We start from the raw sequence: 12771 nt of genomic DNA on the forward strand, positions 1-12771 counted from the left end.
CATTATGTTACACATTTATCACATGCACCACTAACCTGACATAGTTTAGATTTTGCAACAGATACTTGTAAGGTGGATGATATCTGCAGGACTGCTAATATCAGGCTTTGAGATGTGCACTAGCTGTAAATGGGGCCAAAATCTTTGAAGTACACACATACATATGTACCTATACAAACACTTGCCATAGACAAGATTCAAACCCATAGCTGTGTAGTTACTGCTACTATATTGTTCTGCATTTATGGCATGCACCACAGAGCTTACATGGTTAGACCTTCTCCAAAAGTGTATTTCAAGGTAGATGACATCAGCAGGCTTGCTAAAGTAGGACAATGTGAGGTATAGTGACTGTGAATGGCCTAAAAAGCATTAATCTCTACACACACACACACACACACACACACACACACACACACACACACACACACACACCGAGTTCCACAGTTACCATGTCTGGAATTAGAACTCCTACCTAACTAGTACATCACACTGTAGCATTACGCAGTTATTGCATGCGTCACTGAGCTTAGATGGCTGAATCTTGTCCAAGGAGGTATTTCAAGGTGACTGACATCAGCAAGCTTGCTAACGTAGGGCAATGGGAGGTGCACTGACTGTGAATGGCCTTAAATGCATTGCTCTCTGCACACACACAGTTTCGCAGTTGACATGTCTGGGATTAAAACTCCAACCTAGTACATCACACTATAGCATTATGCAGTTATTGCACATGCCACAGATCTTAGAGGGCTGAATCTTGTCCAAGGAGGTATTTCAAGGCGACTGACATCAGCAGGCTTTCTAAAGTCAGGCGATGGGTGGTGTAGTGACTGTGAATGGCCTCAAAAGCAATACTGTCTACACACACAGAGTTTCACAGTTGTCATGTCTGGGATTAGAACTCCTACCTAACTAGCACACCACACTACAGCAGTACACAGTGACTGCATGTGCTACAGAGCTTACAGGGCTGAATTTTGTCCAAGGAGGTATTTCAAGGTGACTGACATCAGCAGGCTTGCTAAAGTAGGGCAATGGGAGGTGTAGTGACTGTGAAAGGCCTCAAAAGTATTACTCTCTACACAGGTGCACACAGTTTTACAGTGGCCATGTCTGTGATTAGAATGCCTACCTAACTAGTATGCTACACTATAGCATTGCACAGCTATTGCATGCACCACAGAGATTACAGGGCTAAACTTTCTCCAAGGAGGTATTTCAAGGTGACTAACATCAGCAGGCACAATCACACACAACTTTACATTTCACAGGACTGGGTATTCAACTGCTAGATGAATAATGACCTGTACTTTCATGTTACACAGATACTACAAGCACCACAGACGCCATAGTGCTACAGGCTACCAGAAGCAAATGTCTACAGTGATAGACATTGGCACATCATGTGATATTGGCCAATTGGATGTGTGGTGGGTGGGGCAAAGCCTCATGATGGGAAGCTCTTTGTCACTGTCTGTCTCTCCCTTCCCTTCCCCACATCTCTGTTTGTGTATGTTTGACCTATTATAGTGTGTTGTCCTTGGATATATGTGTGTATTCCTGTCCAATGTGTGTGCAAAGCATGAATGGTGTGCAATGTGGTGTGTGTGCACAGAAATCTGTGACTGACGGATATGTATAGTCCACTGTTGTTAGAAAACATGGGCTTCATTTCTGTAAGTGTGAGAGTATGCTCAATATGACCATTTTGTATTTTGTTGTCAGACATGGGCTTTGTTTCTCTAAGTGTGGGAGCATGCCCAGTATGACCTTCTGTATTGAATGTGTGAATCCATTACAGGTAGGTTGTACTCCAGTGCAGTCATTTGTGTTCTACACTTACAACTAGCAATCTGTTTCTGCAGTATATCTGTAGATAGGTTGACAATATGGAGTCACAATGGGCAAAGGATAGTGGGATACTGTAACTAATTGTGTCTGTGCTGCTTGTACTACATGGTCTTGGTGTCAGCAGAGATATTTAGACATATGTACTGTTTTACACTGTGATGTATTATGTCATCAACTACTGACAGATATACTTATTTGCTCACAGTAATTTCCTCGGTAATACAAGCTGAATGAAGCTGTGTCCAGTATTGTGGTCTGCAGCCTACATCTTCTTGTACACTCATGCCATTCTGGAGGGGGAGCTGCAGACACTTGCTGATGGGTCTATGTAAATGGTCCAGCACCTTGGTACTGTGGTGGCTGAGGATCCCCTGCTTGTACATCTATCAACGTGACAGAATGGCCATATTCTGCTGTGGCCATACCTCTCAGCTGTACAGATTCACATAGGTTACCCAGAGGCAGGGCTCATATATCTGGTCAGTTACCCTTCACATTGTGGTTTATGATCACCTATTATTGGATTTGCAGGCAGAGATAGTATGGGCACACATCAGAGTTTCAGACTTCACATACTCCATGTCATCCATGGTTCTACACCCTCCTTCTGTTATTCTATCCTCTTCCTAACATTATGCAAGCAATATCTGATAAGTATCCTTATAGTTATCCCTTCATCCCAGCGGTATTTAGTGGTTGGTCCACAGTTCATGCAGTAGGACACGGTGGGCATGTTGCTGGGATTTGTCACCATGGCCTTGCATTTGTGTTCTGTGGACTGTGTTATGTTGTTATTTGGGACTCCATGAGATAACATACATTGGCAGTACGGGTGAGGTGCAGGCCTTTGACAGAGGACTGTAGCGCATTTGGTAGTGATGCAGGGCATCTGTAGCAGGCCAGTACTTTCTGTCACTCCTACAGTCCCAGGCTGCAAGCCACTGGATTCCCCTGGGGTGACAGGGTAGGTGTGCAAGGTGTTAATGGCAATAGTTTCTGTCATTATTAATTCATTGGTGTGGATGCTGGCAGGGTGCTGCTTACAGCTAGGGACACATCTGCATGGGACACCTCTTTAGCATGCTTGGGTGGGTATTCCCATACAGAAGTGGGGGTCATACTGTACTCATTCCCAACAGCAGGGATATGACCTGTGATGAACCTGTGGCTGATGGGGATGAGCTGTGTGCATGTGTGCTATGCAAGCTTCTTGCAGCTGACTCACAGATATGTGTGGGACATTCCCCTTATGCTGGCTTGTGCGGAGACATCAGCAGTTTCTCAGTACTTTATAACTGTGCCTTTTGTGGTCTGCCAGTGATTGGCCAGACTACATTAATATTCCATACTACACATACAACTAATGTGCTGCTAGCCTGTATGTACAATTCTAAAGGTGTGTGCATGTGACCGTTACATTTTATATACTCTGTCTACGGTACTTCTACCTGTGTACTCTGTGTATGTCTGGGCCCACATTCAGGACATGTCCATCTTTCAGATGGTGACAGATATTACATCTGCACAATGACTATGGATTAATGCTGAACTGGGTCTTACTAGGATGCATTGTGTTTGGCACTACAGTTGTCAGAACATGGCTCTGTCATCAACAGTACTGGCCATAGGCCACCGAGACACAACCCTCCATGCCTACATGCTGACCACTTCCACACAATATACAGCACACAGCAACCTAACACACAGAGCCCTGCATATTGTACATGTGCAAATATCTATCCTGCTAATTTGGCCAGCTCAGGCAATCTGTGCTCCACTCTTATTAAACCCACACATACATGTTACTACATTTCTACGTAGGATTGTGGGGGGTGGGCTCACCTGACAACTGTAAACATTTGCTATGACTGTACTGGTATTTCAGGTACTCTACTGGCTTTCATTTCATTCTGTATTCTGACCTATCATGCAGACTAGAGGCATATCAGTGGAGTACAGATCTTAGGTTTTATTGACATACATTTCAGTTTCAGACTTCTTACCCTTCAGAACTAACATCCAACTGCCTGATCTGTTGTAGTCTGTCTGTGTAGGTCTGGAGGTGGGCTGTTCTCCATTGCCATCAATCAGAGGGCTTAGCACAGTCATTCTTTGTGATCATCTACACCTGTCCTTCTGGCTGAGACTGTTGTTGGGTATGCGAACCTCACTGACATGCATGTGTGTGTCCTATGGACACATATTTGGCCCACCACATGTCCTGCAGAGGGATTTGTCACCTTGTCTAGTACTGCCTACTATGCTGACACCAGTATTTGTTATGGATTTCATGCTGCCCATATAGATGTCTACTATCTGCTGCCATCCCATTCAGCCACCCGATTCCCTTGCATGCTCACATCCGTACCATAGATACAAGTAGCAGAACATACTACTCCATTCAGCAATTGATAGGGAGAGTGTCTTACCTCGTGGCTGTGCCAGTATTGAAGATTATGCTGGAGGGCTGACTATGCCAGATGCACATAGTACACTCCCTATACATGGTAAAGATAGTGTCATGTTTGGCATCCCTTTTACTGTATGTGTGAGTTAGAGAGAGGTGTCATTCCCTGGGTTCCTACCGTGTCAGTGTATGTGCTATGGGTTGCCTCTTTGCTAAAGTCTGGGCATACTGGGCATGCCTCCTTCTTCCTACAGGGGCAGGCTCAGGTTGTTCCTCCTCCAAGTCAGTCTGTGCCTGTGCTAGCCTTGGCAATGGTGCGGGGCTGTGTGGCTCTTCCCCATACTGTTCCTGCTGCAGCCATACCATGTTGTCAACAGCTCAGCCTAGTCCCTGATATGTATCCAGACAGTACTGCCACTCTAGTCAACTTCCACTTCATTAACATCATGAATCCATTACTCAATAAGAATAACAATACCAATCAAAAAATACTTCTTAACCCATCAATGATTCTAATGCCTTTTTCCTCATTTCTATCCCCACTTTGGCCATAAAGAAGCACCTCCATAAAGTTAAAGCCACCATCTTAGTTTTAGATAACTTACCAGGCAGCTTTCTCAAAACTGTTGCTGAAGCCACAGCTAATCCTGCCTCTTTTCTCATAAATAGCTCCATACAAAAGTCTTATGTGCCCTCCCTTTGGGTGAAATTTTACATCTTGTCTCTTCTCAAAGGGCACTGCAGTACTGAAACTGTTTCTGCAGGATCATATTGTGTAGCATGGTACATACAATGAAAATGTGGGTACATGTAGCTGGAGAGTACTGCAAGGCTCCACCGTATATGTCCAGGCACCAGAACCGTGACTTGTGCATCCCAAACACATGCTCTATTATGATTCTGGTTTGTGTGTGTGCCTCATTATGTAGTTCTTGTTCATGTGTGTGTGCATTTCTGATGGGTGTCATCAGCCGTGGCTCCAGTGTGTAACCAGCATCCCCTACTAGGTGGCCATATGGGATGTCCCCACTGGCAAATCTCTGGTATAGCTGCGTCATATGCCAAATGTGGGAGTCGTGATAGCTTCCAGGGCTGCCAGCACACACATTCATTATAATGCTCTGGGCATTGCACATGACCTGTCAGTTGATGGAAGGGAAGCCTTTGTGGTTTATGTAGACTCTACCCCACTCAGTGGGTGGTGCTTTGATGTATATGTGCGTGCAGTCTATAGCACCCACTACCTCAGGATATTCTGCTATTTGGTGGAAGAGATGCATATTGCTGGTTAACGCCTCACAGGTGTTGTGGAAATATATGTGCTCACTGGCATGTGTTGACATGACATCCAGGAACTGATGGAGTACCCTGGATGCTGATGCCTGTGAGATCCCCATGATATCCCCAGTTGGCCTTTGGAAGGTACCTGTGACTAGTATTCTTAAGCCTACACGTACCTTAGTATCCACTGGGATGGGTTCCCCTCTGTTGGCTCTGTGTGTGAGGCGTGGCCAGCACAGTTCAACAATTTGCTGTAGGAAGTCCCTGTCCACCCTATAGTACTCCACTATCTCCAGCTCATGTAGCCCTTGGTAGGTTGCCCTGGGTCTGTACACTCTTCTCCTTCTCCTCAGTGTGGGTTGGTCATCAGCATTCTCATCCTCACCACCTTCAGCCTCTTCTACATATTGATTTATGAGAGCGACAGCAGCCTCTATCATTTTGTTGGTTTTGTTAGGTAAAATTTCCCCATTTGTGTACACTGGTGGTGTAGAGTTTGTGGGAGAAACCAGAGTGAAAGATGTTTGCATAGTTTATAGTAGTGTGCTGGGCTGGGCTGCTGCCTGCTGATTCTGATACATTTCACCTGACACCTATGTTAGTTCTCCTTGATTACCTTCCAACTGCAGTTTTCCCTTCCCATTGCCTTCCTGTTTAACCCCCAAGGCACGCCACGCAAACCCAGTGTTCAGATGTGAACGGCGCTCCTATTTCCTGGTTTATTTATTTTTATTTTTTGTTTAAAACCCAGGGCGCGACACGCACACCTGTTTAGGCAATGTAAACACTGCTAGGCAGCTTCAGACCCACACCCTTCCTTAGCTGTGCTTAGCTAAGGGCAAACATGGGCCACTGTGCTCCAAAAAGCTTGCATCAGTCATGACACTCCCCCTCCTGAAGTCATCTAGCTCTTAGGCTTAGACTATGGTGTTATTGCACCTACACGGTTGGGTGCAAGCTAGCACTGAGGGAAAATCTGTGATTCTGTATAATTCCCCTCATTTGCATAGAACTGACTGCTAATGCATGATTACAAAACTGACACTCAGCCTTCCCCCTTAGCAACCACTATTCCATGGTCTATTTGTGTTATACATGCCATTGACTATTATGGCAAAATGATGATTTTGGTTTAAAAGCTTATTTCCAGCTTTTTTTCTTATTTTTGGGCTGATACTGTTTGCGCAGTGCTGTCCTACTCTTAAACAGACAAAATTGGCCAAACAAAGTTATTTTTATAATTTTGAAACAATTTTTCATGCCTATGGCCATATATTTGGCCATTGGGATGCACCCTTATAATACATGCGTTTTTACGAGCTGTTATGCCTCTGTTTTATAGTTTGCATAAATGTATTCAGCTACTGGCTGAATATATTTCTGCGGTCTACATTATTACTGCACGGGTGCCTCCCTGCTTCTTGGATTGCTAATTCACCTCATTTGCATAGTTTTCATCAGCAAATAGCATACAGGGGCTGGGTCCATGCAGGAACAGTGCAGGAGCACTCGTGCAAGTCCCGGGAGCTCATTCCTGGATCGCACGTCGGCCATATTGCATGCAGCAGCTCTTGCACTATTCCTGCACACTGTGCAGACCTTGCTGAATCCTGGGGAGTGTGTCCCTTATAAATGGCCTTACAAACTTCCGTAAATATCATTTCACCTTCAGGCTGAGATTCCCAATCTTTAATTAATATCCTTCCGTCCTGTTTCACCCCCTCCAGTTGCCCTGTTAGTTTTGAATTGGTTGTTTGTTTTTCAGTCTCTCAGACCTGCGGGGGAGGGGGATAATCCCTCTCATTCTAGTAATAACCACCCATCCTATTGAGACCATTGAAGTGGCTATTGTAATAAACTTGCCCACCAAATTGTCCATTCCTTTCCTCGTAACTGGTGTAACCCTTCCATCTGGGATAAGTACACTTTGCCTCATACTCTTTAAGATCCATTTCTAGTTTTCTCTTTTTCTTATTGAAAATGTCCTGCAGTTTATCATCAACATGTTTCCTAATATCATAATATTTTCTCCTGTTTTGGTCAACTATCTGCATTAAATCATTAATTAAACATTGATTCACATTTCCTATACGTTGATTCAAAATAAGCATTTCTCTCTCATTTTGTTTGACTATGGCATGCATAATATCAAAATCGCACTTATCAAAAATATTCAACAACTCTTTGTAAAATTCTGAATCATTCTCCACATTGTTTAGGTATTTATACATCCTAAGACCCATGGGTACTATGTGGAGCTTAAGACACTCTTGCAAATACACATTATCTAAATTCAGAGTCTTATATTTAGATAAAAGTGTCTGTAATTTACTCAAGTTGTTCACATAAGTGTGATTATCTTCTATGTGTAGTAACTGTGATGCATTTTCAAAGGTAATTTCTTTAGTAAGCCAAGTCTCTGATTTGCACTCACTGGAACTTTGTCCATTGTTGGATAAATCGTCCCTTTGTCTCTGGTTATTCACTCAGTCTGTTGTGTACCATTCTCTTCATTGGGAGTACAATCTGTGTTGGAAGAACAAAAAAAATATCTGGAGAAGCAAGTAAATGCAAAGCTAAAGATTTGCTAGTATTGCCATGTATTTTTGTGCTTGCTTCACTGTTCGGATCATTTTTTGGCTGGTGGTTTTATACATTGAAGTTTGGTTCTTTGGAAAGCCTGCATCTGGAGTATTCCTTTGCTCAGAATTCATAGCTCACCTTACTGAGGAAAATTAACAATCAAGATGGATGCCTTGTCTTTACTCAGAATTCACAACTCACCTTATTGAGGAAAATGAACAATCAAGACGGATGCCCTGCAGTAGTACAGGTAGACTATGCAGAGATTAGAATAACAATTGCAGGGTTGTATCTCTCACTCAGATTTAAAATCCAGTTTTCCAGTAGAGTCACAAAGGATATGATTAGATTCTATGACTTATACAAGGGGACTGGAATATCATCTTTCAAGAATCAGAAGTTGCTTAAGGAAAAAGAAAGCAATATAAATCTAAGACAGAGACGTTATATGAGAAATTTGGAGAATATAAGTTCGGTTGATATATGGAAATTTGAGTCAAGCATGGACAGGTACACATACCCACTCTTTTCCCTGGTACTATACTTAGGATCAAACAGATAAATGCTTTGCAAAATACAGAATATGAGCCACAACTAAAGGAAATACACATTGGTCTTTTAACCTTTTCAGACCATGCTCATCTGTTTGACAAACTAGATATGCTGACTGGGGATAAGAGGCAAACACTGGAGGTTCACACCATACTATCCACAAAACAAAGAAATTGGCAGTTGGATTAATACTCAGCTAGAGTAAATATTGCAGAGTACAAAGGAAGGGGCAGTGAAAAGTTGGGAGGAACTAGAGTATTAAAGGAAAGATAATGGGCTACACACTTCAAAACAGGAGGGAAGAGAGAAGGTTTAGATAAGTGGAAATGAAAAGGATTATTGAAACACAGCAGAAAGACCCCCTCCCCTTAAGAGGAGTTAATAAAAATAATGTGAGGACAATGCAAGAAAGGGAGGATGAGAGAACTCTAATGCACCAAGCAGTGGTAAAGGGCATCTATCACCCTAATTCCTCCAATGCAATGAATGTTAATGTAGGCAGATTGAAGCAGCAGCAGATAGAGAGATGGATTAGCTATGGTGTGGGGGAGGTCATCACACAGGGAAATGATAATCACAGGGCATAGAGTACTGACAATCTTTAAGGCTTACGTTACAGATTTGTGTGAGTCAAATATAGATCCAGAGAGGAGGGAAGAAAAAAAAGCAGAATGTTTTTTCAGCAGTTGGATCTGTCAAAATATTGTCAGAAAAAGGAACTGCAGTCTAACGTTTAAAGGGAGCTGATTAAAATAGCAATGGATCAACAAGTGGTGCAGTGATGCAGTGAAATCCTCAGGTTTAAATAGCATTCCTATTGAAGTGTGGAGGTTGGGAGGATATGAACTAATAAACATCTGTGACAAAACTAATGAATAAAATACTAGAGGAAATAGAATACCAGCTTCTTGGAAAGGGGATTATAGTGGTAATACCAAAAAAGGTCAATGATGTAAGGGATCCTGGTTCATATAGACCTAGTACTGTCCTAAATCATGACTATTACCACCAAATTAATGATATTAGTACAGGGCATAACACATGTAAATTAATATGGTTTCACAGGGAGTAGAGGGACTTCTGATATAATGAGAACCTTATCAGTAATCCATGATAAAAAGGTTGAAGACATGCTGCAGTCCTTGGTTTAGGATACAGAAAAAGCTTTCATCAAGGTGGAATGGAGAATTTTATTTAAAGCACTGTGAAAGTTAAGGATCCCCATTCAGCTAATGGAACTGCTAGTTGCTATATACTCCAAAGCAATTGTGCATGTAAAGTTAGAGCAGAGCTGTCTATGGAAGCTAATCGACCCAGAGGTAAAAGGCAATGGTGCCCAATTTCCACCCCTCCATTTGCAGTCTATTGAAGTTATTAGCAGAACAGACTAGAGGGTCAAATATGGGGGAGGGGGTACAGATGAGGACCCAAAAAATAAAATGGACATTGTAAACACAGAGTATCATCCCAACATTAGAAATTCTAGGCAGTGATTTGTGCAGACTGGTTCAGTTAATTTCCAGGTGTGGGCTTATTACAGTGTGTAAGATAAATGTTGAAAAATCTAAGGTGACTGAGATTAGCTATGTGGGGAATAGCATAAAGCAGACTGGCTTTCCACTACGTCACATGAAAGAGGGAATGAAATACTTAGGGATTTGACTAAAAGACACTTATTAAGGAATCATTATATTACTCCTGCCAAGAACAAATAAAGAGCATAAAAGAAGTTAGAAAAATGGAAGCAAATGGGTCTGGAAATGTTCTAAAGGATACAGATGTTAAACTGGCACTTATTACCTCAGATTTTGTATCTGGGTCAATACATTTGGACATTTTCTAATGCTAGTATCATAACGAAATAAAAAAAAAAATTGGAAGAGATTCCTCCTGGGTGGGATTACCCATAGTGGCATGTGATAAGGTGATGACAACAAAAGAACATGGTGAGCTGGCTTCCCCGATTTAGCAAACCATTGCTAGCAATTCAGTGTTTGAGTCTAGCACAGTGTCAGTACAATAATTTTCAAGAAATATGGAAAGGAATGCTAAAAGATAAGAATGTGTACTTAAGTCAAAAGGATATGTTGAAAGCCTTTTGGGTGGGTGGGGACTCCTAGAGAGGCTGTATTATTCCAATCTTCTTACAATCAGGACTATTTTTAAAGAAATCAGATAGATGCCACTGACAGGCTGGAGGCAAGACATTCTACCAGTAGGGGTGTGAGGAAGACTGGAGAAAAAGGACACTAGCAGCTTTTTGGTATAGGAAAGATACAGCAATCAAACACTGGAATTAGATCATAATGCGGGGAGGGGGGGGTGATGAGCTAGAAGATGGTTTGCACTTACTTATAACCTGCTCAGGTAACAGGAACAAATCTATACTGGACTAAAGCATACAGTAGTTGCTAACTGGGTCACTAATATAATGGATAAGAATAAAGAAATGTTTAAGTGGCCAATGCAAATGAGAGAGGGGAATTAAAAAAAATCAATACAAAAACAGATGTAACAAGATCAAAAGGAAGCAAGTTTAGAGGTTAAAACTGGTAGGAATAAACTTTTAAGGTTAGAGATATCACAAAAATAATGGAATTTAGTTTGTGTAGCTCCCAGTGAAGTGAGCTGGAACAGGAAGATTCAGATATTTGCATGGAGATGCCTATACAAGCATTTTACATACCACAAAGGATTGCTAAGGTGCTTAACATAACCAGAGAGTAGCTGGTGGAAATAGGATGAAGGGATAATTGGAGACTGGATGCCCGCTTTCTGGCAGTACCCCAAGCTGCAAGGATTTAGAGAAGGAACAGTGGGGTTAATCCATGTAGCAGTGGGGGGAGTACTAGAAATAAACTTGCATGGAGAAATCTAGGGTTCTATCTATGAGAAAGAATGAACTGCTGGAAATTACAATTTTAGCAGCAAAAATGGTGGTTACAAGTCATTGGATGCAAACAAATGGTCTCGAGAAAAGGGAAGTTACTCATATAGCAGAAAAAATAAGGACAGGGTGGAACCATATGCTGGAGGGTAGTCAGTCACTTATACAGCACATTGAATGCCTTCTTCAGTTTTGATGGGAATTTATCATGTTCTCCTTAATTAGCTGTATAAGGCATTTAACGTACTCAACACAGCAGCCTGACAAGGATATCTGGTACAGTTCAGGCCAACTAATTTATATTACTGGCATTATTTGTTTTATCTCTGCTAATGATTCGCATTTTGTTATCACTTCTACTAACTTGTTAATCAATGGTTTATTTTTTTCTATTATCTTTGGTGCAGATTTAATAAAGCCTACATAGTCTGGTGAAACATGCACTGTTTTGTATTCAGTTCATGGCTCTACACAGTGTGTAGAGCCGAGCAAACATGGTAAACTTTGTTGCATGTTAATTACAACATAAGCAGTAGAATTGTATGATAATCAACCAATTCAAGATGGAGGAGCTATTCAACAAGCTATAAAGGAATTATGTAGACTCAGTGTAGGTTTTCCCTGTGAATATCAAAACCTATTGGAATACAGCCACAGAAGGCACTCTACATGGAAACACTGTTAGGGGCTGCAGTTGCTGTTATACATATGTATGTGCAACAGGCACAAGTCTATGCTACTGTTGCTGCAACAGACAGACCATGAGCAAAAAGGTTATTTAGAACCCTGTTAACTTACCATGGTCTGCATTACGTAGAAATTATAGAGGACTACAGGGTGGATAGAGACACACTACAGGAGGAGCTCTGCAACCTCTGTCATTTACAACCGAAAGCATAGGCAAACCGAGAGGATCCACTACCAGTGGAGCCTAAGCTATGTGTAGCAGTTAGATGCTTAGCTACAGGAACCTTTCAGAGGCGAAGAGACCATATGCTGGGGTATCACAGGCATCAGTAGCCAGGATTCTACATCAATTTCTGAGTGCTGTGCTACAACATGCCACTAATTACATACAATTGTCCCTGTACACACATGAAAATACCAGGATGACTACACAATGCAAGAGCAAAACTCTTGAAACCTAACTGATGATACAACAATAGTGCTTGGTTCCCCCAGCCCCCACAAAAGACAAGGAAATAAC

This window comes from Protopterus annectens, chromosome 17.part0, assembly GCF_019279795.1.
Source record: "Protopterus annectens isolate FY-2018-M chromosome 17.part0, PAN1.0, whole genome shotgun sequence".
In the NCBI taxonomy this organism is placed as follows: Eukaryota; Metazoa; Chordata; order Ceratodontiformes; family Protopteridae; genus Protopterus; species Protopterus annectens.